The sequence below is a fragment of the Marmota flaviventris genome, chromosome 1 (genome assembly GCF_047511675.1).
Source record: "Marmota flaviventris isolate mMarFla1 chromosome 1, mMarFla1.hap1, whole genome shotgun sequence".
In the NCBI taxonomy this organism is placed as follows: Eukaryota; Metazoa; Chordata; class Mammalia; order Rodentia; family Sciuridae; genus Marmota; species Marmota flaviventris.
In genome coordinates, this window is record NC_092498.1 from 58,455,503 (window position 1) to 58,480,941 (window position 25,439).

Genomic DNA, 25,439 nt, shown 5'->3' on the forward strand with positions numbered 1-25,439 from the left:
CAGATTTTAATGGAAAAAAATTAGAAGTCAACAGTAAGAAAAAATGTAGAAACCACATAAACACCTGGAAATTGAACAATATTCTTTAAAAAAAAAAAAACCAAAGAATGAATCATAGAAGAAATGAGAGGAGAAATTTAAAATTTTCTAGATCAAATAAAAAAATGATGCAACATATCAAAATCTCAAGAACACTATGAAGGTGGTTCTAAGAGGAAAGTTTATAGCATTAAGTGCCAACATTAAATAAAAAGATCCCAAATAAATAATCAAATGCTATATCTTGAGGCCCTAGAAAAGCAGTAACAAACTGATTTCAAAACCAGTAGAAGAGAACTGCCCTGGCCCAGGGCTGGGGAGCCCGTGGGGGCTGCTTCTTGGAGCCTGCTCTTATCGGAGCGTACACCGAGCACGGAGCGGCCGAGTTCCGGCTCCCGGAACTGCCCTGGCCCAGGGCTAGGAGCCTGCGGAAACTGCTTCTCGGTCTGGGTCCTGCTGAGGGCCGGTCAGGACTCACCCGTTGCTTTGGTTGCCCGGCAAGGGGAACGAAATGCTGCCATTCTCATAGGATACCAACATGGCAGAGATCTGATGTCATCAGAAAGCGGCGGAGGAGAGAACTTCATCAATACCAGCGGCGACAGAAACAGTTGGTCTCCTGGTAGGGGGGGTGAGGCACAGACACCCGAGTCTCTCTCGATTTGTCGTCGAGCCAGAGGGGAGGAGCCGGGCCGCCGCCAGCGCCCGGAGCAGGCCCAGCGGCTCGCCAGCGTGGTGATCACATGACCCCAATTGGAGAGGGGGCGGAGCGGAGCCGCCAACCGCGCCCGCAAGGTGGGCAGACCCGCGACCCAGTGGTACACGGGCGTGGTAGGAGGGGCAGGGCAGAGCCGCCGCCCGCGCCTGCAAGGTAAGCAGACCTGTGACAGACTGGCGGGTCAGGCCCAGCGGCCTGCCAGCGTGGTACACACGTCACACCAACTGGAGTAGGGGCAGAGCAGAGCCTTCGCCCGCGCCCGGATCAGGCCCTGCCGGTGTGGTGGTCACGTGACCCCAATTGGAGTGGGGGTGGAGCGGAACCGCCACCCGTGCCCGCAGGGTGAGCAGACCTGTGACCAACCTGCAGATCAGGCCCAGCGGTCTGCAGGCGTGGTAGGAGGGGCAGGGCAGAGCCGCCGCCCGCGCCTGCAAGGTAGGCAGACCTGCGACAGACCTGCGGATCAGGCCGAGGAGCCTGCCGGCGTGGTACACACGTCACCCGAATTGGAGTAGGGGCAGAGCAGAGTCGCCGCCCGTGCCAGGAACAGGCCCAGCGACCTGCCGGCGGGGTAGTCACGACACCCCAATTGGAGTAGGGGCAGAGCAGAGCCACCACCAGTGCCTGAAAGGTGGGCAGACCTGCGACCGACCAGCGGGACAGGCCCAGTGGCCTGCCGGTACGACAGACACATCACCCCATTTGGAGTAGGGGCAGAGCAGAGCCGCCGCCCGCGCCTGCAGGGTAGGCAAACCTGCAACCGACCGGCAGATCAGGCCCGGTGGCCTGCCGGCGTGGTACACTCGTCACCCCAATTGGAGTAGGGGCAGAACAGAGCCGCCGCCAGCGCCCAGAACAGGCCCAGTGACCTGCCGGCGTGGTAGTCACGACACCCCAATTGGAATAAGGAGAGAGCAGAGCCACCGCCCGCGCCTGCAAGAAAGAAACACAAGCAGTATGAAAAGACAAGGAAAGAAAGGACCACAAGCAATGCAGGTCAACGCAACTTTAGAAGAGGTAACAGCTGCAGCAGATGGAATGTCAGATAAAGAATTCAGGATATACATGCTCCAGATGATCTGGAGTATCAAGGAAGACATTAGACAGCAAAATCAGACAATGAAAGATCACTTCGACAATGAATTACGCAAACAAATCCAGGAAGCAAAGGATCAACTATACAGGGAGATAGAGGTTATAAAAAACAAACAAACAGAAATCCTAGAAATGCAGGAAGCAATAAACCAACTTAAAAACTCAATGGAGAATACTACCAGCAGAGTAGAACACTTAGAAGATAGAACATCAGACAATGAAGACAAAGTATTTCAACTGGAAAAGAACATAGACAGCTCAGCAAGACTGTTAAGAAACCATGAGCAGAACATCCAAGAAACATGGGATAACATAAAGAGACCAAACTTAAGAGTCATTGGGATACAGGAAGGTACAGAACTCCAAACCAAAGGAATGAGCAGTCTATTCAATGAAATAATATGAGAAAACTTCCCAGACTTGAAGAATGAGACAGAATCCCAAATCCTAGAAGCCTACAGGACGCCGAATGTGCAAAATCATAAGAGATCCACACCTAGACACATTATAATGAAGATGCCCAACATACAGAATAAGGAGAGAATTTTAAAAGCTACAAGAGAAAGGAAGCAGATCACATTTAGGGGTAAGCCAATCAGGATAACAGCTGATCTTTCAACACAGACTCTGAAAGCTAGAAGATCCTGGAATAACATATTTCAAACACTGAAAGAAAATGGGTTCCAACCAAGAATTGTGTATCCAGCGAAATTAAGCTTCAGGATGGAAGATGAAATTAAAACCTTCCACGATAAACAAAAGTTTAAAGAATTTGCACCTAGAAAACCATCTCTTCAAAACATCCTCAGCAAAACATTACAGGAAGAGGAAATGGAAAATAACAATGAAAACCAACAGTGGGAGGTAGGACAGTAAAGGGGGGGAAAATAATCAAAGAGGAAAACAAACCATGTTTAGTAACACAAATAAACAAATATGGCTGGAAGAACAACCCATATCTCAATAATAACCCTAAATGTTAATGGCTTAAACTCACCAATTAAGAGACACAGGCTAGTAGAATGGATCACAAAACAAGACCCAACAATATGCTGCCTACAGGAGACGCATTTGATAGGAAAAGACATACATAGGCTGAAGGTGAAAGGTTGGGAAAAATCATATCACTCATATGGACTTCAGAAACAAGCAGGAGTGTCCATACTCATATCAAATAAAATAGATTTCAAGCCAAAGTTAATCAAAAGGGATAAAGAGGGACACTACATACTGCTTAAGGGAACCATACACCAACGAGACATAACAATCATAAATATATATGCCCCAAACAATGGTGCAGCTATGTTCATCAAACAAACTCTTCTCAAGTTCAAGAGTCTAATAGACCACCATACAATAATCATGGGAGACTTCAACACACCTCTCTCACCACTGGACAGATCTTCCAAACAAAAGTTGAATAAGGAAACTATAGAACTCAATAACACAATTAGTAACCTAGACTTAATTGACATATATAGAATATACCACCCAACATCAAGCAGTTACACTTTTTTCTCAGCAGCACATGGATCCTTCTCAAAAATAGATCACATATTATGTCACAGGGCAACTCTTAGACAATATAAAGGAGTAGAGATAATACCATGCATCTTATCTGATCATAATGGAATGAAACTGAAAATCAACGATAAAAGAAGGAAGGAAAAAGCATACATCACTTGGAGAATGAACAATAGGTTACTGAATGATCAATGGGTTATAGAAGACATCAAGGAGGAAATTAAAAAATTCTTAGAGATAAATGAAAACACAGACACAACATATCGGAATCTATGGGACACATTGAAAGCAGTTCTAAGAGGAAAATTCATTGCTTGGAGTTCATTCCTTAAAAAAAGAAAAAACCAACAAATCAATGATCTCATACTTCATCTCAAAATCCTAGAAAAAGAAGAGCAAAACAACAGCAAAAGAAGTAGAAGGCAAGAAATAATTAAAATCAGAGCTGAAATTAATGAAATCAAAACAAAAGAAACAATTGAAAAAATTGACAAAACTAAAAGTTGGTTCTTTGAAAAAATAAATAATATCAACAGACCCTTAGCCATGCTAGCGAAGAGAAGAAGAGAGAGAACTCAAATTACTAGCATACGGGATGAAAAAGGCAATATCACAACAGACACTTCAGAAATACAGAAGATAATCAAAAATTATTTTGAATCCTTATACTCCAATAAATTAGAAGATAGTGAAGGCATAGATAAATTTCTTAAGTCATATGATCTGCCCAGATTGAGTCAGGAGGATATAGACAACCTAAACAGACCAATATCAATTGGGGAAATAGAAGAAACCATCAAAAGACTACCAACTAAGAAAAGCCCAGGACCGGATGGGTATACAGCAGAGTTTTACAAAACCTTTAAAGAGGAACTAATACCAATACTTTTCAAGCTACTTCAGGAAACAGAAAAGAGGGAGAACTTCCAAATTCATTCTACGAGGCCAACATCACCGTGATACCTAAACCAGACAAAGACACTTCAAAAAAGAAAACTACAGACCAATATCTCTAATGAACCTAGATGCAAAAATCCTCAATAAAATTCTGGCGAATCGGATACAAAAACATATCAAAAAAATTGTGCACCATGATCAAGTAGGATTCATCCCTGGGATGCAAGGCTGGTTCAATATACGGAAATCAATAAATATTATTCACCACATCAATAGACTTAAAAATAAGAACCATATGATCATCTCGATAGATGCGGAAAAAGCATTTGACAAAGTACAGCATCGCTTTATGTTCAAAACTCTAGAAAAACTAGGGATAACAGGAACATACCTCAATATTGTAAAAGCAATCTATGCTAAGCCTCAGGCTAGCATCATTCTGAATGGAGAAAAATTGAAGGCATTCCCTCTAAAATCTGGAACAAGACAGGGATGCCCTCTCTCTCCACTTCTGTTCAACATAGTTCTCGAAACACTGGCCAGAGCAATTAGACAGACGAAAGAAATTAAAGGCATAAAAATAGGAAAAGAAAAACTTAAATTATCACTATTTGCAGGTGACATGATTCTATACCTAGCAGACCCAAAAGGGTCTACAAAGAAACTATTAGAGCTAATAAATGAATTCAGCAAAGTGGCAGGATATAAAATCAACACGCATAAATCAAAGGCATTCCTGTATATCAGCAACAAATCCTCTGAAATGGAAATGAGGACAACCACTCCATTCACAATATCCTCAAAAAAAAAAAAATACTTGGGAATCAACCTAACAAAAGACGTGAAAGACTTATACAATGAAAACTACAGAACCCTAAAGAGAGAAATAGAAGAAGATCTTAGAAGATGGAAAAATATACCCTGTTCATGGATAGGCAGAACTAACATCATCAAAATGGCGATATTACCAAAAGTTCTCTATAGGTTTAATGCAATGCCAATCAAAATCCCAACGGCATTTCTTGTAGAAATAGAGAAAGCAATCATGAAATTCATATGGAAAAATAAAAGACCCAGAATAGCAAAAACAATGCTAAGCAGGAAGTGTGAATCAGGCGGTATAGCGATACCAGACTTCAAACTATACTACAGAGCAATAGTAACAAAAACAGCATGGTACTGGTACCAAAACAGGCGGGTGGACCAATGGTACAGAATAGAGGACACAGAAACCAATCCACAAAACTACAACTACCTTATATTTGATAAAGGGGCTAAAAGCATGCAATGGAGGAAGGATAGCATCTTCAACAAATGGTGCTGGGAAAACTGGAAATCCATATGCAACAAAATGAAACTGAATCCCTTTCTCTCGCCATGCACAAAAGTTAATTCAAAATGGATCAAGGAGCTTGATATCAAATCAGAGACACGCCGTCTGATAGAAGAAAAAGTTGGCTACGATCTACATACTGTGGGGTCGGGCTCCAAATTCCTCAATAGGACACCCATAGCACAAAAGTTAATAACTAGAATCAACAAATGGGACTTACTCAAACTAAAAAGTTTTTTCTCAGCAAAAGAAACAATAAGAGAGGTAAATAGAGAGCCTACATCCTGGGAACAAATCTTTACTCCTCACACTTCAGATAGAGCCCTAATATCCAGAGTATACAAAGAACTCAAAAAATTAGACAATAAGAGAACAAACAACCCAATCAACAAATGGGCCAAGGACCTGAACAGACACTTCTCAGAGGAGGACATACAATCAATCAACAAGTACATGAAAAAATGCTCACCATCTCTAGCAGTCAGAGAAATGCAAATCAAAACCACCCTAAGATGCCATCTCACTCCAGTTAGATTGGCAGCCATTATGAAGTCAAACAACAACAAGTGCTGGCGAGGATGTGGGGAAAAGGGTACACTTGTACATTGCTGGTGGGACTGCAAATTGGTGCAGCCAATTTGGAAAGCAGTATGGAGATTTCTTGGAAAGCTGGGAATGGAGCCACCATTTGACCCAGCTATTCCCCTTCTCGGTCTATTCCCTAAAGACCTAAAAAGAGCATGCTACAGGGACACTGCTACATCGATGTTCATAGCAGCACAATTCACAATAGCAAGACTGTGGAACCAACCTAGATGCCCTTCAATAGATGAATGGATAAAAAAATGTGGCATTTATACACAATGGAGTATTACTCTGCATTAAAAAATGACAAAATCATAGGATTTACAGGGAAATGGATGGCATTAGAGCAGATTATGCTAAGTGAAGCTAGCCAATCCCTAAAAAACAAATGCCAAATGTCTTCTTTGATATAAGGAGAGTAACTAAGAACAGAGTAGGGACGAAGAGCATGAGAAGAAGATTAACATTAAACAGGGATGAGAGGTGGGAGGGAAAGGGAGAGAGAAGGGAAATTGCATGGAAATGGAAGGAGACCCTCAGGGTTATACAGTGGAGCGGGTAGAGAGAGAGGAGGGGAGAGGAGGGGAGGGGGGATGGTGGAGGATGGGAAAGGCAGCGGAGCACAACAGACCCTAGTATGGCAATATGTAAATCAATGGATGTGTAACTGATGTGATTCTGCAATCTGTGTATGGGGTGAAGGTGAGAGTTCATAACCCACTTGAATCCAAGTGTGGAATATGATATGTCAAGAAATTTTTAATGTTTTGAACAACCAACAATAAAAAATTAAAAAAAAAAACAGTAGAAGACAAGAGATAATTAAGGTCAGAGCTGAATTTTAAAGTAGAGAATAAAAAAAAATACAATGGACAACGCAACGAAGAGTTGGTTCTTTTAAAAGATAAATAAAATTGATAACCCCTTAAACAAACTAATCAAAATAAAAGAGAGAGAAGACCCAGATCAATAGAATTACAGAGAGAAAGAAGATATTACTACAGACACTTCTGAAATCTGGAGGATCATTAGGAATCATTTTGAAAACCTAAGTTCTAACATATTGGAAAATCTAAAAAAAAAAATGAAAAATTTCTAGGTACATATGACCTACCCAAATTGAAGGAAGACGATATACAAGACTTATCAGACCAATACCAAGCAACAAAACTGAAGCAGTAATAAAATGCCTTCCAACAAATAAAAGTCCAGGATCAGATGGATTCTCAGCTGTGTCCTACCAGACCCTTAGAAAAGAACTAATGCCCTATCTAGAGTTCGTCTATTCCTCACATGCTCCCACTCCCTATCCCATTATGAATCAGCCTCCTTATATCAAAGAAAACATTCGGCATTTGTTTTTTTGGGATTGGTTAACTTCACTTAGCATTATCTTCTCTAACTCCATCAATTTACCTGCAAAGCCATGATTTTATTCTCTTCTATTGCTGAGTAATATTCCACTGTGTATATATGCCACTTTTTGTTACCCATTCATCTATTGAAGGGCATCTTCAGTTGGTTCCACAGTTTAGCTATTGTGAATTATGCTGCTATAACTCTAGATAGGACAGAGGGGTTGGAGGGGAAGGGAGGGCACATGGGGTAATTAATGATGGTGGAATGTGATGATCATTGCTATCCAAAGTACATGTTGGAAGACACAAATTGGTGTGAATATAGTATGTATACAACCAGAGATATGAAAAATTGTGCTCTATATATGTAATAAGAATTGTAATGCATTCTGCTGTTATGTATAAATAAAAAATACATTAAAAAAGAAAAAAACTAATGCCACTACTCCTGAAATTATTCCATGAAATATAAAGAAGGGAACACGCCCAAATTCATTCTATGAAGCCAGTATCACCCTGATACCAAAATCAGACAAGGACACATCCAGGAAAGAAAACCACAGACCAATATCCATGATGAACACAGATGTAAAAATCCTTAATGAAATATTAATAATCACCTACAAAAATAATTAAGAAGATTGCACACCATGATCAAGTTGGCTTCATCCCAGGGATGCAAGGTCAGTTCAATATACATAAATTGATCAATGTAGTTTATCAGATAAGTAGAATCAAGGACAAAAATTACATGATGATCTCATTAGATGCAGGAAAAGTCTTTGACAAAATCAAGTACCCATTCATGTTAAAAATACTGAAGAAACTGGGTATAAAAGGAACTTATCTTGACGTTATAAAGACTGTATAATGACCAACCCAAAGCCAAATCATATGAATGAAGAAAAACTGAAAGCATTTCCTCTAAAATCAGCAATAAGACAAGGATGTCCACCCTCACCACTCCCCTTCAATATAATAATTAAAATTCTAGCCAGAACAATCAGGCAAGAGAAGGAAACTAAAGGGATACAAATAGAAAAAGAAGAAGTCAATTGTCTTCTGTTTTCTAATGATATGATTTTATATTTAGAAGAAAAAAAAACTCTACCAGAAGACTTCTAGAACTGATAAAAAATTCAACAAAGTTGCAAGATATAAGATCAACACATGAAAATCAATAGCTTTCCTATACTCCAATAATGTATTGGCTAAGAAAGAAATCAAGAAAACTATTTCACATTTACAAAAGTCTCAAAAATTTGGGAATAATTCTAACCAAGGAGGTAAAAGACCTCCACAATGAAAACCATAGAATGCTGATGATTAAAAAAGACTTGAGAAGATAAAAACACCTCCATGTTCATGGATAGGCAGCATTAGTATTGTCAAAATAGCCATATTGCCAAAAGCGATCTTCTTATTCAATGTAATCCCCATCAAAATACCAATGACATTCTTCACAGAACTAGAAAAAAGTCATAAAATTCATATTAAAGAATAAAAAGCCCAGAATAACCAATGCGATCCTGAGTTAGTAGTAAGAGAAATGCTGGAGGCATCATAATACCTGATCTCAAATTATACAACAGAGCTCAGTAACAAAAAGAGCATGGTATTGGTATAAAAGCAGACATGAAGACCAATAGAATACAGTAGAAGACACAGAAACAAATACACATAAATGCAGTTGTCTGCCAAAAACATATTTTAGAGAAAATATAGCCTTTTAAATAAGTGTTGCTAGGAAAACTAGATATCCATATGTAGAAGAATAGAACTAGGTCCCTATCTCTCTCTCTGCACAAAAATCACTTCAAAGTGAATCAAAGACCTGGGAATTAGATGAGAAACACTGAAACTGCTAGAAAAAAACACAGGAGCAACACTCCAACTTATTGGTGCAGGCACTGACTTTCTTAATAAAACTCTTAAAGCTCAAGAAATAAAATCAAGAATCAATAAAGTGAGATGGCATCAAATTTATAAGGTTTTTCACTGCAAAGGAAACTATCAAGAATGTTAAGAGAGATCCTACAGAATAGGAGAAAATCTTTACCATCTGCTCTTCCAACAGCGGGTTAATATCCAGACTATATAAAGAACTTTTAAAAAGCCAACACCAGAAAACTAATAACCCAATCAATAAATGCTCAAAGGATCTAAATAGACATTTTTCAAAAGATACACAAATGGCAAACAAATATATGAAAAAATATTCAACATCTTTAGCAGCCAGGAAAATGCAAATCAAAACTACACTGAAATTTCACTTCACTCCAGTTAGAATGGCAATCATCAAGAATACAAATAACAGTAACTGCTTGTGAGAATTTGGAGAAAAAGGTACACTTACACATTATTAGTGGAACTGTAAATTAGTACAATCCCCTTGGAAAGCAGTATGGGTATTCCTCAAAAGACCAGGAATTGAACCACCATATGACTCAGTGTGTTAGCTTTTCATTGTTGTACCAATATACCTGACAATAAAAACTTAGGGGAGAATAGTTTATTTTGGCTCATATTTTCAGATATTTCATCCATGATAGGTCTACTTCATTGCTCTGGTCTCAAGGTGAAACAGAATATCATGGAGAAAGGTGTGGTGAAGAGAACCTGCTCAGGACACAATGGCCGGGAAGAAGAGAGAAGGGAGTAAGGAAACTGGCTGCAGGGGAGATGAACCCTTCCAGTGCATGTCCCTAGTGACCCACTCCTCTAGCCTAATCCCACCTCACTACCTATACCACCCAGTTCATTCAAACTTGGAGGGATTAGGTTACCACTCTTACAATCCAATCATTTCACTTCTAAATAGTCCTGCATTAACACAGGAGCTTTGGGGGGACATCTCATATGTAGACCATAAAATCCATCTATCCCACTTCTTGGTCTTTACCCCCAAAAATCTAAAGTCAGTTTACTATAGAGATACATGCATACATGCATAACAATATTTATAGCAGAATGATTCACAATAGCCAAGTTATGGAACCAGCCTAGGTATTGGTCAACAGATAAATGGATAAAGAAAATGTCACACACACACACACACACACACACACACACACACACTGGAGTATTACTCAGCCAAAAATAAGAATGAAATATGTCATCTGCAGGTAAATAAATGAAACTAGAGTATATCATGCCAAGTAAACTATGCCAAACCAAAATCGAGGGACAAATGTTTTCTCTCATGTGTAGAAGCTAGGGAGAGAAAGATGGAAAGAAAGGAATACAAAAATAATGGGATCTCATGAAAATAGAAAACCAATAGAGTAGAGGAAGGGAATAGAGAGGGAGAGAGAAGGGGAAGGCATAGAGAATTACTGAGGAATAAAATCTACCAAATTTTACTATGGCTACATCTATGTGCAAATATACCACAACGGATAATATGAAAAAAAGTAAAAACTCCATTTTGGTATATATTAATAACATATATATGAATATATATATATATATATATATATATATATATATATATTCATACATATATATGATTACTCTATAGCACTTATTAAAATAATATTATTTAATATTACTTATTAAAATAATAATGATAGGAAGATCAATAGATGAGGAATGGAGGAGGGGAAGAAAAGAGAAGGTACTAGGGAATGAGATTGATCAAATCATGTTATGTACATGTATGAATATGGCATAATGAATCTCACTATTATGTATAACTAGAATACATCAATAAAAAATAAAAATACATTATAAAGTAAATAAGAAATTACAGTTACCTTCATGCATCATAACATTAAAGTAAAATTCACTCTATTTCTTGAATAAATGAGTAAATTGTCATATGAGTGAGTAAGCAAATACATGTATAAATGGTGAATATCCATGCTTTCAGGGAACTCAGGTGTCACCAGAGGAGGCAGGCTGGCTACCTACCAAGATTCCTTCTAAAGAGGCAATCATTATCTTGGTGATTTTACTCTGGTGCCAAGTCTGGCCTTCAGCTTTGCAGACTCAGCTTAAAATCAGTCTGTCAGCATGAAAGTGGGGCCATATCTCTGGGAAGGCTTCTCATTATCCAGCTCATAGAGATCAGAATGCCAACTTATTAATTTACAATAAGAACTATAAATGCCATAAGGAGCATAATCATTGTATCAGCAGGTCTAGTGCATTTTTTCCCTGTAGTTAATCTTTTGAGACAAATCCTTTTGAGAAGTTCTCAGGGCAAGTACAGAAACAGAACAAGAAGAATTGTTTTAAAATTTAAATATTCAGTGGCATTTTGGTAGGCTCTTAACTTCTACCACATTCCCATTGATTTAGGAGACTGGAAACAATAAAAAGGTAATTTAACCATGTAAGATCTAAGGCTCTTCCTACCTAGAAGAAGAAGGGAAGGTGAAAGATAGGGAAAGAATAGACACCTTCTTTGTGCCTTTTTTTGTGTGTGTGCCACTCTGGGCCTTTCTTTGGAAGATCAAGCCTTGCTAGAAGCTAATCTGGCATAGCTCCAACTGATGAGGGGGAGTCTGATGCTTAGCAAGAAGAGAAAGCAGCTTGACCTGAGGTTGAGAAGGAGGGAGAGGAAGAGGACAGGGTTTTGGAGAGTGGTTCCACAGAAGGCACAAGCCTACAGACTCCCTTTCAGAAAGCAGAACACTTAGTACCTGTCTGCTCATAGGTGCCAGCTTTTCCAATGGGCCATTCCAGCTATGAGAGGAAAGGTAAAAGCAGACTAAAGTCTGTGGATGTCTTTTTCTATGAGATGAGTCTCTTGGAGGCAGAGTATTGTTGGGTCTTTTTTTTTTTTTTTTTTTTTGATCCAATCTGTTAGTTTATCTGTTAGTTTATGTCTTTTGATTGGTGAGTTTAGGGCATTAACATTCAGGGTTATTATTATTATTAAGACATGATTTGTATTCCCAGCCATTTTTGGTATTTAACGTGACTTGGTTTCTCCTCTGATTAGATTTTCCTTAAGTATAATACCTCTCTCTGCTGATATTCATCATTGTTTTTCATTTCCTCTTCTTGGAATAGGATGCTAAGTGAAGTTAGTCAATCCCAAAAAACCAAATGCCAAATGTTTTCTCTGATATAAGGAGGCTGATTCATAGTGAGATAGGGAGAGGGAGCAAGGAAGGAATAGATGAACTCTAGATAGGTCAAAGGTGTTGGAGGGGAAGGGAGGGGGCATGGGGTAATTAATGATGATGGAATGTGATGGACATTATTATCCAAAGTACATGTATGAAGACATGAATTGGTGTGCATATACTTTTTATACAACCAGAGATATGAAAAATCATGTTCTATATGTGTAATAAGAATTGAATGCATTCCACTGTCATACATAAATAAAAACAATATTTTTTTAAAAAAAAAGAAAGCAGACTAAAAACCAGAGGCTCGATTTCTCTGAATTAGAGAATATCACTACAAAACAAAACTAAGATTTCATTTCCCAACTGCCCTTTAACTTTGGTGCCAAAGACTTCCCTTCCTTAGGCAAGATTTGGATAGTTCTTGTCAAGGTTCTCCTTGCTGATGCCCCTATTTATATGTGCCTTTTCTGGACAACCTTCTTTTGATACATTCATTCTTTAGTCTTTGGCTTTATCCAAACCCCTTAAATCATCTTTACAGATAGTTATTTGGACTCAGCATCTCAGTATTGCTACCACCTCTTCCTCTATCACCTTCTTTTGTATTTATTCTACCTGGGTTGAACATATTATGTGACATTTGTGTTCACATAACTGCTAAAAAGACTCCTGATCCTTCTCTTTTTTAACTTTCCCTTTAAATAGTCTTCTAACTCCCTTTCACTCTTAAATCTTTTATTCTTTCTCTCTCAATTTATAGAATTAATAACATTTTCTGATATCCTTATTCACTAGCTCTTTCTATTTCTCCCACTCTCAACACTCCTTAGTTGTTGATGTCATTTCATTTCCTCAGTCAATATTATTGAATTAATTGTTTTTAACTAATTCTTTTTTCTACTCACTCTGCTTCAATTATTCAAAATTTCTCATTTCCATTTCTTCTACCTATATAAGTTGCAGATAAAAAAATATATAAAGTCAGGAAACAATACTCAGGTGCAGCAAGCTTCCAGGACTCACAAAATATTCACATGAAAGCCGAAAGAAGACCATTGCTAGAGGTCAGACAACTAGAAAATGGATAATGTACTTTAGAATAATTCCACAAGGCATACAAGAAGCAAGCTCCACTGACATTCAAGATTCAAAAATAACCCTTAATGAGGGTTCATAAGACCTTCTCCACTCCCTCTGACAACAGACAAAGGGGGGAAAAACCACACCACTACTTTCTTACTAATTTGTAGCTTTTCCCTCCCCCCTTCTTTTTAAGAAAGGACAATCGATTCCTGCAATCTTAACCTTTGGACTTTAAATACTGTTAAAAACAGTAACAGACTTGCAGCAAGATCCTTACTAAAAGCAACCTTTTTCTACCTAGAAATCAAATGAATTAAAAATGATGCTCCCCAGGAGAGAAGACCAGCTCCTTTATAGCAACACCTTGCAAGCGAAGTCAGGTGTTAGGTATTCAATCAGTAAATGCTAATGAAATGCTAATATCTTGAGGCAAAAGTTGTTAGGCTGAAGATCTTGAAATGCTAGTTCATCCAAATATCTGGTTATAGGAAATATATTCATAGGGGCCAATTAACACAGACCTTATTTGAAACTCAGTTTAATGATGATCAAAACGGCCAGTCTATGTTTAAACAAAGGAGAAAGCTGTTAATTTGTGAGGGACACTGACATTCTTGCAGCCCAAGACCCTACCTATAGTTTTTACCTATAGTCCCTAAAATCTCCATATCAGAGTAAGGGTATTACACAGGAGCCTTCTTATGAACTGATAATAAAACAAGAATAATTCACCAGTAGGAAAAAATATAGATGTTAAACTACTACTAAGAATTTTCACATGATTCAAAAGTCTCTCATAAAGTCTTATCATTTAGTATCAGTATGAAAATGCATCATGACTGGGGTCAGGAACGTGGGTTATAGGATACACAACCTAGACCTGAATGCTGGCTCATCATATACTAGCACCTCACTATGCCTCAGTTTTCTCATCCATTAAAGGAAGCAAATAGGGTACTTAAAAGACTACAGATGCTCTTCAACTTGGGACAGGGTTACATCTAGATAAGCCCATCACAAGTTCTAAATAGACTAACCTATCAAACATAGATTAGCCTAGCCTACTTTAAATATGCTCAGAACACTCACATTAGCTTATGGCTGGGCAAAGTCATCTAACACAAAGTCTATTTTATAATGAAGGGCTGGATGTCTCATGTAATTTATTGACTACTGAAAGAGAAAAACACAATGGTTGTATAAACATACTTCTACACTATCATTAATTGAAAAATTGTGAGTTGAACCATGGTAAGTCAAGGACTGTGCATTAGTTAATGTAGAGAAGATGCCTTTGAGACTGATTAGCACATAGTAAGTTTGCAACATGTATTTTGATTATTAGTTTGTAGATGATAAAACTGATTATGAGGAGGTGAAATGACCTGCTGACCATCACACAGCAAAGTACCAGAGAACTGAACAGTAATCAGAGACATCCAGCTTAGAAGCCCAGCACCCAGAGGGACTAGGGAATAAAGCATCCTTCTATCCTCCTCGCAAGTTTTTTATAAATCTAATTCAAATAATGAATGAGGGTATGCATTTCTGACTATTATTTGACAGCTTCAAATCAAATTAGTGTTTCTCATCATTCCTACGCATTTGTTCAAATGTAAGCTGTAATATTTCACCCCAAATTAAGTTTTCAATGAAAAAGAATTTTTTAAAGTCAAAACTGACTTACCATTATTAATTTACAAAAATGTTTTATGTAAAATGCAAATGTATGATCAGAGATTCATCAGGTAAATAATGAAAACAGGAGTCACAACCTTAATTTGCCACTTGATTTTACATTCCATGAAAGCAGGGATCATATCTGTTTTACTTACAACTTTATATTCAGAACAAGAGCAGGGGCGGATACATAGTGAACATTCAAAACTGCTTTTGGGGAAAGAGAAAAGAAGGCAGCCTGAGTATTGAGACCAGGTCTCATGCCTGACACCCATTTAACTTCAATTGACCCTTTTTTCTCACTATAGTCAGGAAAAGTATGTTTTCTTTCATTACTGTGAGTTTGATGATTCACAAGAGGGCCTTACGGCAGCTGCCCCCTCTACTCTGTCCATTGTGTAATAGTTCAGGAACTGCACTGAGCAACTAATCAGTGATTAAAAAAAAAAAAAAATCAGCCCAAGGAAATAATGACCTTTTTTGTTGAGCAAACTGAAAAGCATCTGGTGACTAGGCGATTAGGATCAGATGTTGTTGTCACTTGGCTACAAAACTCTACCTGTGAAAAGGTGCCCAGACTACAACAGCCCATCTCCTACACAAACCAGTCTTAAATCAACCTCTGGGAAGTGTGGCCCTTTAGGATGAGATTCTGCCATCTTCCAGTCAGCTAGCTCAAGGAAATAAAATTCTTTCTCCACTAATGCCTTGCCTCTGGGCTAACTGGCTTCCTTCAGGTGGCAGATCTCAAGCCTGTGCACGGCAACAGAAGGAATCAGACCAGAACACAGGTGGAGGCGGGAGACAATAAATGTGGCAAAAAAGGATTACTTATATTATAAAGGATTGTGTTCACAATAAAGAAATAATAGTTATGGATCATTACATTTTGAATAACATGACTTGGAAATATAAAAAAGAAAAACTTTTAAGTATATAAGGTGAAAATGCCAGAAGCTCCACATTAAGAGACCTTTTGAGTCACCCTATTTAATATCTGCTCAAATACACATCAACCTTCTGCACTGTCATTCATCTACTTGGTTTGTAAATTGTGGTTAGTACATAGAGGAACAGCACCCTCCTTAATTTATAATCCTAAGTGAAATAGTTGTAAGTGAAAAAGTCACAGCAAACATCAGGTTTTTATCTTGTCATTGGGTTTTATGCTTTCTATTTTGATATTTCCTTTGCAGTCTATCTTTTGCAACATGAGTTATATTTTATCCTTTGATATTATAAGAAAATACTTTTATTAAGGTATAATTTATATTCCTTAAAAGCCACCCATTAGACATGCTCATCCACCATCCCCATTCAATTTGGAAGGTATAGTTCTATTTCAAATTCTACTTAGACTTCTCAACTTAAAACAACAAAAACAAAGCAAAAGAAAAATAATATTGAGCCTATGACAATAATTATCAGCGGGAGAGTGGAACAGTACTTATTAACTCCCTCTCATGAGGTTAAAAAATTAACATATTTACTATTTTGCTCCCTGCCCCTCTTTCACTTGCTATTTTTAAAAATAATCCAGGATTTTCTACCAAGTTTATAAAAACTAAACTAGAATTATCTTCTCTCTTAAGAATTACTTATTATGATTACATTCTACTTTGGTAAACAAATTTTCAAGTTAAGGATTAAATCTACTCCACTGATTTCATCATTCACAATAATTGCTTTTATACCTTAAATTTCATTTTACTGCTTTATTTTGCTTTCATTCCTTTCAGTCTTGAGAATATCTGTAACTAAAGTTTTCAGTACTGGATATGAATGACATATTTTCTAAGTCCTTCCAAATCTGAGAAGGCCTAATTCCTTCAGGCATTTATGGTTTAGGATTTTTTTCCCGTATCAATTGTTTCACCTAAAATTCTGTTCACTTCTGATCTTCATCTTGTGGAAATGTCTAAGACTAACTTGACTCATTCTTTATAGGAACTTTTTTCCTGCATACTGAATGTTCACCAGAATTTTTCTTTACCCTTGAAATTCAAAAATATCACATGGGATATATTTAGATTATAGCTATTTTTATTAATGTTTACTAAAACATAGTAAATTCTTGCCATCTGCAGATTCAGGTCTTTAGTGAGCCCTGAAAAATTTTTTTCTATTTATATTTATGAATACTGTTTGACCACCATTCATTCTTGTGTCTTCTACAAAAACACCAGTTACCAGGAGGTGTTGAATTATTGAAATACACACACACACACACACATATATATATATATATATATATTCATGTATATATACACACATATATATCTCTAGATATTAAGTATTTTAATTAAAATAATATTTAATATCTATTAAGGCACAGGCACATGGATTATCTCAATGAACCTTCATCAGATGACTCTAGGAGATAGGTTGTGTTATGTCTCCACTTTGCAGCTTAGAAACTTGATATTAAATGTTCAAGGTTGCACAGCTATAAGTGGTGAAGTCATAATGGAAACAGTTTGATTTTAGATCCTGTGCTCTTAACCACTAACTAATAAGAACATGATAAAGAGCAATACTGAAACAGATGAGACGTCACAACATAAACAAACAGGTCAAATCAGGTCTACACATTTCCATGAAACTTTATGACTTCCTCTCAGATAGTATGGGGGCTATGGCTTCATTAGATCTTGCCCAGAAGAATTAAATGATATACCTACAAAAAAAACTCCATTGGTCAATGTCTATAATACCACCTTGCTCCTGAGATATCCTGGTTCTTTACTGTCATGTTGGAACAGTTAAAATAAATAACTTGCCCAAGATAGGTTTAAAAGAAGCACTTTATTATTTTAAGACATTACTTTTCTCAGATGCACCATTATCCTTAAGAAATAGCCTCTCTTGATAAAGGAGAAATTCCACTTTTTGTGTTCAAGAATTCACTAGAAACAAAGAGACAGACTTAGAAACTTAACAGGGAAGCTCCCCATATCATGAGTTATTTAGTCTGGTTAAGCTCACCTGCACTGAGCAAGGTCCAGGAAATATGGACTCTTCCCCCTAATTACCTCTAATTCCTTGGGAAGCTAATTTGTACATTTGACTCTGTCCAGGGATCTGCCAATCTAGATTTCCAAACCTGCCTTAGAAGTGGGCCTCATTGGACTGACATTGGCAGAAAACAGCCAGGTTTGTATATCAGACCATCTGGCACTACTTCTTTCAAAACTTCTGTGTCATTTATAAAATGAAAGCACTCTTACCTTATATGATTGGTTCCTGGTTTCAGAATGTAGAAGCAATATTTTGGGTGATATGTTAGGAAACATAAGAAGAAAGTGAACCCAAAGAACAAAAGAAAAAAATGATAAACTGAATTTTTTGAAAGCCTTCACTTAGAAAAAAATTTAAAAAGAAAGGAACATTGACTAGGAGAAAATATTCCACATCTACATATATATCAAAAGACAGGTATCAAAGACACATAAAAAACTCTTACAACAAACTCTTATAAAATATTTTAAAGGACACTTCACTGAAGAAGATAAACTAGTGTCAATAAGCATATGAAAAGATGTTCAACATTATCACTAGTCATTAATAAATGTGAATTAAAACAATGAGATACTAGTATAAACCCACTGAATAGCTAACATCAAAAGACAGACTATACCAAGCATGTTAAAAAATGCAGAGAAAGTGGAATCTCAGACATTGTTAGTAGGGATGTTAAAAGGCTACATCTACTGGCAGTTTCTTCAAAGCTAAACATGTACTTACCATATGGCCAGAAAATTCTACTTCTACATATTTACCCAAGAAAAGTGAAAACATGCGTCAACTCAAAGATTTGCACAATGCATGCTCACAGCGGCTTTATTCATAATAACTTAAATCTGGAAATACAAAAATGTCCATCAAAAGACTGAATATGGTACATCCACACAATGGAATACTATTGAGCAAAGAAGATAAATAAACTACTAATAAACACAATAATAAATCTGAAAAGCATGATTTATAAAAGAAGCTTGAGACTATATACTGCATATTCCATTTCTATGAAATTCTAGAAAAGGCAAACTAATCTATGACAAGAAGTAGCCTGGCATTAATGGTGAGGGATAACTGCAAAGGAGCAGGAGGGAAGTTTTGGGGGTGCTACAAATATTCTATATTTTGATTGTGATGGTGATTATGCAGGTGGTATAGGTCTGTCAAAATTCTCTATATACTTGAAATGGGTGCATCTTCTTGAGTACAAATTATATACCTCAATAGTGCTGATTTTTTAAAAATAGGCTGAAAGGAAATGTCAATTGGGATAGGGATAGCTTCAAATTCTAGTGCAGTACTACTATTACTTCATTTTCACAAAGTGAGATTTTTACAAGAATTGTAGAAACCACAGGCAAGTGAACTCCAGGTTTCTAGTTTAAAGGCAAATAAAAATTTAGGTGTTATTGAGAAGACAAAGGAAAATTTAGGAAGAATTATTCGTTTTTATAATATGCAGCTTTGTCCTTCCCAGGAGCGATGTAATGCTGATAAGTTACCTTGATTTGAGGTTGGGGTGGGGGTGAAAAGTGAAGCAGATACTCTTTTTCCAACAGCTACAGAAAATGGTGAGAGTCATCTTATGTTAATTGACCCAGGTTTTCACAGATGCAAATATATTCTTATGTGTTCTAGATGGTCTTAAGTACTCTAAGCAGTGAAGGTTCTGTCATTTACTTAAAAGTGGATTCTAAAGAATAGAGAGATATTATAATGAAGATGTTTTTCCAAGCATTCTATTTGAAATGCTCCTTTCCTTAAACTCTTCCTTTTTCTTTGGCTTTTGTGGGTTTTTGTGACACATCAAAACCCAGTTTCCCTCCTTTCCCTATAAAGAAAAGAAGTATTCCTCGGTAATGAACAAACAGGGAAATACAACATTTTAACAGGGAAGTGTGTTTTGCAAGAGGAATTCAGTGTTTTATAGCATCCTGAAGATCTCTCTGTCACCTTTCCTAGGAATGGTTTAAACCAAGCACTTGAGAGGATGACAAGTGAATCAGCAAATTCTTTCCTTCTACTTGTGATTAAACAAGGCATGGAACTTTACAGGATGTCAGAATGCATCTAGTCCCCTGCCACCCACGATAGGGCTGGTTTTGACCTTCTTGCAGTCATAATAGAGTTAGTTGGGAACTGGAAACTGTCCAGATCTTTGGGAAAACATATCCAATTTGTGATGCTACCTTTTTGTCCTTACCAAGCACATTTTTTTCAACAAGAAAACTAAGCTTCATAGTATATCATGCATCAAAATTTTAAAGTCATAACCCAGGAACATCACATACCAACAACAATGCCAACTTGCTTTGCAAGACTGCTAGTTAACTTTCAACAAAGAGCTTTATATTGTCAATTTTAGATGTATAAATATTATTGCTAATGTCATTTATCAATGTATTCTGGCAAGGATGAGGAAAGTGTAGCCAGGACTTTCCTCCCAGCAAAGAGCCTACAAACACTTCACCAGCTTTACTGGCTTCTTGGTGTCCACACAAGGAATATATTTTGACAAAAGCTTTCATAGAGCAAAATTCCCTCTCACAATGCAACTTTTCCTAACCTCCTGCCACCATGAAAACCAACACAGCATGAAAAGTAGCAGAAATGTTATCAGGAGAATAGAAAGGAGAAAGTCTGCAATGACACCCTTGCCCCTATTGAGAGGAATGACCTGAGAGATCTTATCTAGTATCTCCTTTATTTTGGGCTCTTGGCATTTTATGATGCACTGAAAAGTTGTATGTAAAAATTTCCTTAAATTTTGCCATCACAATTATTACCTGAAAATATATAATTTTTACTTGTTTTTAGTGAGTCACTATTAAATATAAACATAATGAGGACAGGCTCTTGATCTTGATCATATCACCATATACTCCAGTCCCTAGGACAGAACCTGGCATATTAAAATGCCCACAAAGTGAATTAAATTATTAGATGAATGAATGAACGAATGAATGAATAACATTGTGTTATTCTGACATCCTGCCACCAATGATGTTGTTCATGTTCTTCCCCACATCTAATATCAGTAGATCATATTAGATTATATTTTAGCAGGTATGAATACCATATATTAACCAGTAGTTCCCAAACCTAACCTGCATGAGGATAACTTGACATACTTTAAGGATGTAGATGCCTACCCCCCCAACCTATAGATTAAAATTTAGTAGCTTAAGGGTAGCACTCAGGAACCTAGATTTTTAGCAATTATTCTAGATGATGTTGAAGTACTTTAGAAAAACAGTAAAATGGGAAAAATGTGAAGGTGAAACAGTCTAATATAGAAGATAAAGGAAGGCAGCTATGATGAGCAGATAAGGCAATACATGATGCAAGAGAGCTACAATAATGCCTTCCCTAGGAAATAAAGGCAGAGAAATACTAATTCATATGGGGTTGTCTTCAGAAATCCATTATTTAAGTGGAAGATCATGTAAGGATAGTATCTGAGGTTTTCTTTGCAGACATTGTTTTTACCAAGTTCATTTATTTTTCTAGGGTCAAAATTTACAAATCTAAATGCTGCCAAGATTTCATTCTTCCATAAGCTAAGACTTCAAGCTTCCATAAGGCGGATAAGAAATTTACTATGAGAAAATTTGATCTTTGTGAGTTTTGTGCTATTTTGATTATTTTTCATCTAGTCCAATTTTCCCAGATCCATTTTTACAGATTTCAATATTACCAAAGAGATTCAATTTTACAACTACTTTGCCAAACATACCAAATTTTACCACATGTAGTTGTTATTTTCATTTCTTTGCATTCTTATTTCTACAGATAAAACAAAGAAATAATCTGAATGACAGATAAGTTTAAAACAACCTACTTGCAATTCTTCTAGTTCATTGAACATTCAAAAAATATTTTCTTGCTTACCATGTGCTTAGTACTATGTTAGGTCCCACAGATGCAAAAACTACATGAAGTCCACCTTAAGAGGCTTAGAGTCTGATGGAGGAACCAAAATTATTCAGAAATAAATCGGTCCCTCTGATCCTATCCATAGGGAATTTGTTTCTAAAACTATTCCATTAGTTCAAGGTAAGCTTCTCTGTTTTTCTATGCAACCCCCAAGTATTATTTCAACTTTTTTTGTGTGTTTCCCAATGATGCCTCATTCCTAGCATCCATTCATAGATAACAGAATTTTGTTCCAAATCAGTCTGGAAGTTGAAGAAATGGCAGGCTGTAACACATGGCCATCAATAAATAGAAAGTAAAATTAACTTTAAAATAGTTAAAGCATAATATTTTGAATCAAATATGTTCCATGTTCATCCTACTAAAAATGTATTTATTGTGTGACTTCTTGGAACCTTAATATGTTTATATGCTTTATGAATCATTTTCCTTTACTCAAAAGTATGTCAAAAACAGACACCATGCTTTATTTGGATTAATTTGTAATTCAACCATTCACTGGACAATGCATAATAAAATCAAAAGAATTTTCCAAGAGTAAACCAACAAAGAATGCAGCAACTGTGTATTGCCCTTCTCCCTAACATTTATAAATCACCATGCAAAGATATTTATAACTACATCTTATGTAGTTCTTCAGAATTTATATCCTACTGTCAGGTTATTTCACCTGGATCTCAAAAAAATGTATTATCATTCTGTTTTACAAATGAGGAATCTGAAACTCTGTGACATGAAGTTACTTGCCCAAGATCAGGCACTGAACACACAGAGCTGGAACATTAACTACTAGATCTCAGTCTCCAAATCCAAAATTTTCTCCAAAGCACATTGCCACTTCAGTGTATCAAAAAAAAAAAAAAAAAAAATTCTCCATGTTTGTAGAGCAACAACTGCCTAAATACCAATCACAATAGGTTGATCCTAGATATAATAGGATGTAAACAGCATTCTGGAAGCAGAAGTCACAGATGAATCAAGAACTATGCTAATATGTAAAAGAAAGAATTAGATTTATTGCGCCTCTTGGTCCAAAATCAACATCATACATTTAGAACCGTAACCTTGAATTTCCATTCCGCAAGCTCCCTTACCAGAAAAAGGACAAGAGTCTAAAAGTCAAAGTACACCACCATCCAGGCTGCTAGAGCCCAGATTCTTCACCACCATCCAGGCTGCTAGAGCCCAGATTTTTATGCCGTGGGTAGACATGCAAGATAAAAGTCATGTTTAGGTTCTGACCAGTATGACTGCATTTATGCTGTCTTATTTTTATTGGCACATGAAAACTGTGTATATTTATAAGGTACCTATGCTGGTTTAATGGCTGTTTGGAATAGCAACAAATTTTCACCAAAGAGGCACAGGTTCTGAAAGGATTAGATTATTCTTGAATGAACCATAGCTTTCACTGAAAAGAAATACTAATTAATAGATTGTTAACAATTCATCCACCAAAAAAAAGTTTTATCCTCTGTGATAGTCTCATTTGAAGTGAGATAATTTTGGTCCAAACTGTTGGACTGGATACATCTGTTGGGGATACATATCTCATGTGTGTGTATTTGCAGAATGGAAAAACACTCCAATGCTCCATGCAAAATTCTGTACTATGCTGTTATAAGTATTCTAAAATGTCACTTTCAAATTCTAAGCATAAGAGTACCACATAGCCTCCTGAATGTAGCATTGTTATTATGACTCATCTGAAAAGAAGAAAATTTGCCTGATTTTTTAGTTGTGGAAAGTCATGGTAATGTCACTATACCAGAATTTGCAAGTTAAGCAATAAAAGCATCAAGTTCAAGTCCAAAGTGAAAACAGTGAACTATTCTGAAACTCAGAGAACTAGAAAGCAACTAAATAAAGACATAATTAACTAGAAAAACCAGAATCACGTGATTGCATGTGAATTAGCCTCTTACGCTAATAGTGAATTAGCCTCTTACGCTAATAGAGAACCATATGCAAAGGATTCCTTTATAATGCCAACTGCTCTCAGTCCCCCATGGGAAACACTGGGAGAAAAAAAAATATGCCCTTGTCAGCAAACAATTTTAATGTAGGAAATGGAGAGATAAAAATGGGAAACAGTTATAAAAAAAACAAAAACAGATTAAACCAGCTCCGTTGACTCTTTTTGAAGACTTGTGCTAAAACTCACAGTTTGAGATCTCTCTAAATAGGGTTTAGAATTCTAACTTCTCCCATGCATTCAAGAAATCCAAAAAACAAACAAACAAAAAAATCAGAACAACAGAAGATTTTCCTTATTTAATAAGACTACAGGACGGACATCCAAAAGTTAAGAGCAAGAAAAAGTATTATTGGCGAATTATGTTTTATTACAATATATGTTGAATTAGAGAGGCAGAATGCTGTAGAAGTTAAGAAAATGGGCTCTAGAGCCAGGCATACAAGTTCAGATCTCAGCTCTGTTACTCACTAGCTTCAATGTCTTGGAAAAGTTGCATAACTTTGCTGTGCCTCAATTTCCTCATCTTTAAAATGGGGAAGTAGTGGCACCTACCAGTGCTGTTATTAAGTTCTGTCTCTCACTTCATTAACCACTCTTCTGTACCCTATTTTTCAATGCTAGAGTTGGGGCTGAAAGCCATATTTCTGCTTTGCCATTCTGCTTCCTGTAGAACTTTGCCAACAGGGATTGGGAGAAGAAGCCTGAAAGGCTGGGAAAGGAAAAAAGAACTCCTTGATCTTTTGCATCAGTCACCCTAGCCTCTCTTCTTTGTGCCACCAGTGGTAGTTAATGCCAGAAGCCGCAGCTGATTTCAGTTCTCAGCTCTTCCTGAGTTCCCAGAACCAGACTCACTGTCCGCCCCTATACCAGCACCAGCTGGGCAGTGTCTTCAAGGGACTGTTAGCTCCTTCTCCAGCCTTCTGAGTTTTGTAATTTCAATCTCTTCCCTCTGTTCCTCCATCCTTAAAATGTGTTAGCTATCTCCTGTAGTGGTTACCTCCCTGACATTTTGGGTTCTTTTCTGGCCTTTCAGTTCTTCAATACATGATTAGCATGTATATCATCATGGTTAATACTTCTTCATACTGAATTATCTCTATTAAAATAATCA

At 37.0% G+C, this 25,439-nt stretch overlaps 1 protein-coding gene across 1 annotated transcript in view; it reads right to left on the minus strand.

Moving 5' to 3' along the window:
* Window positions 1–25,439, minus strand: part of Lhfpl3 (LHFPL tetraspan subfamily member 3) — a 511,123-nt gene that overhangs the window by 445,757 nt on the left and 39,927 nt on the right. The window lies entirely within an intron of this gene.